At 43.7% G+C, this 2,151-nt stretch overlaps 1 pseudogene; it reads left to right on the top strand.

The window, feature by feature from the left end:
* Positions 1-1,394: 1,394 nt before the first annotated feature.
* Positions 1,395-1,858, top strand: LOC101659366 (annotated as a pseudogene).
* Positions 1,859-2,151: the final 293 nt, after the last annotated feature.

The following is a 2,151-nucleotide window of genomic DNA, read 5'->3' as shown; positions in this document are numbered from 1 at the left end:
AATGCTGGTAATTCAACACTATAACCCTTCTAAATTAATATGGCATCTCCTAGAGGCGTTTGGAAGACCCTGGGTGGTGCAAATGGTATGGCACCCCAAACTGAGAGGGTTTGAGTCCTCCCAGATGCACCATGGGAGGAAGGCCTGGTGATCTCTTTGCAAAACTTCAGCCACTCAAAACTTATGGGGCCCAGTTCTATGCTACCACATATGGGGTCATTGTGAATCAGTTGCGTCAAAGTAACTGGTTTATGAGATGCCGTTCTGTCCTGAGAATGAGGCATGCAACGCCTAGGACGTCTTGGTCTTTCTTCACCACTAGTGACTGTAGCCTCAGGCTGAGAGAGAAAGGCACCTTGAGAGAGTTGTCACAGGGCTATGGGCTCTGAGACGGAGTGAAATAAGGCCCATTCTGATGTAATTTTTTTTATTAAAAGCAACCTCTCTCCTACCACATGTAGTTCATCTCCAGGCGTCTTAGAACTCCCGGAAAATTCCGAGAACAACACACACATTTGAAAGTGTGTGTGTGTGTGTGTGTGTGTGTGTGTGTGTGTGTGTGTTTAACAAAAGTGAGTAATGCTGCCCTGCCTTAGCCATGTAGAAGTCTGGATGTGAGTTTTTTAAAGGGAACATAGTAAGGAATACGTGTATGGAAATGAATGACCTTTTGCTACCTAACACATTAACCCCAAATTTAGCAGCATTAAAATAACACGTAGCCCTTCAGATTTTCTGAGGTCAGGCAGGTATCTAGGAGCGGTTTAGCGGAGTGCCTCTGGATCAGGGTCTCCCACAGGCTGCAATGAAGGTGTAGATCCTGGAGCGTAACCTAGACGAAGGCTCAATGTAGGGAGAAGCTACCTCTCAGCTCACCTAAATAGTGGCTAGTGGGAGGTCTCCGGTGGTTCCCTGCCATGCAGGTCTCTCTAAGAATGGTTCCATCACCGTGGATGGTTTCCATCTGGTCATTTAAGTGAGAGAGGGAAAAAGGCATGTAACATAGAAGCTATGACTTTTTTAAAAAAAAACTAAACTCAGTGAAAAGTGGCCCAGCATAATATTGATATTATTAAATAATGCTAATAATATCAATCACACGCAAGTAAAATCATACTGAGTATAATTTAAATTTTTGGTAGTGGTTTGTTGAAAGGGAACTTCCAGAAATTAAAGCCAGAGTCAGTAGAGGACTTGGAACAAGGGATATCATTGTTGACAACATTGTTGACACCTGGTGTATCGTCACTAAATGCCGGAAATGCCAGAAAGATGTTTATCTGTGTTTTATTGATGATGCAAAAGCATTTGACTATGAGGATCATAATATATTGTGATAATATTGCTAAGAATGGGAATTCCAGAACACTCAATTGTGCTCATGAAGAACCTGTATGCAGCTCTTACGGAGGAGGCAGCCTTCTCCCACCCGCATCAAGGCTGCCCTCAGAACCCTGGTGAAGCCTAAAATTGTCAAAAAGAGGACCAAGAAGTTCATCCGGCACCAGTCCAACCGCTATGTCAAGATGAAGTGTAACTGGCGCAAGCCCAGAGGCATTGACAACAGGGTGCGGAGAAGATTCAAGGGCCAGACCTTGATGCCCAACATTGGTTACGGGAGCAACAAGACAACCAAGCACATGCCGCCCAGTGGCTTCTGAAAGTCCCTGGTTCACAGCATCAAGGAGCTGGAACTGCTGCTGATGTCCAGCAAGTCTAACTGTGCAGAGATTGTTCACCACGTTTCCTTGAGAATCGCAAAGCCCTCGTAGAAAGAGCAGCCTAACTGGCCATCAGAGTCACCAACCCCAACACCAGGTTGTGCAGCGAAGAAAATGAACAAATGGCCCATTTGTGAGCTTTGTTTGTGCTAAACAAAACCAGAAATGAAAATAAATAAAAAAGAACCTGTATGCAAATCATTCAACCTGAACAAGGTGATATCGCATGGTTTACACTCAGGTTATATGTGTATCAGGGTTTTTTCCATTTACCATACTTTCTCAAACTGTATGAGCAAATAATTCTAGCAGCTAGACTGGAAAATAAATAGCATGGCATTAAGACTGGAGAAAAAGATCATTAGCAGTCTACCATATGCAGACGATACAAACTTAGTTGCTGAAGGCAAAGAGGAATTAAAGCCCTTAC

The sequence above is a fragment of the Echinops telfairi genome, unplaced genomic scaffold, assembly GCF_000313985.2.
Source record: "Echinops telfairi isolate 266 unplaced genomic scaffold, ASM31398v2 ScPeMD7_7469;HRSCAF=8507_0, whole genome shotgun sequence".
NCBI classification, from domain to species: domain Eukaryota; kingdom Metazoa; phylum Chordata; class Mammalia; order Afrosoricida; family Tenrecidae; genus Echinops; species Echinops telfairi.
Note: the sequence above shows the minus strand (reverse complement) of the source record. Positions and strands in the feature narration are given on the sequence as shown.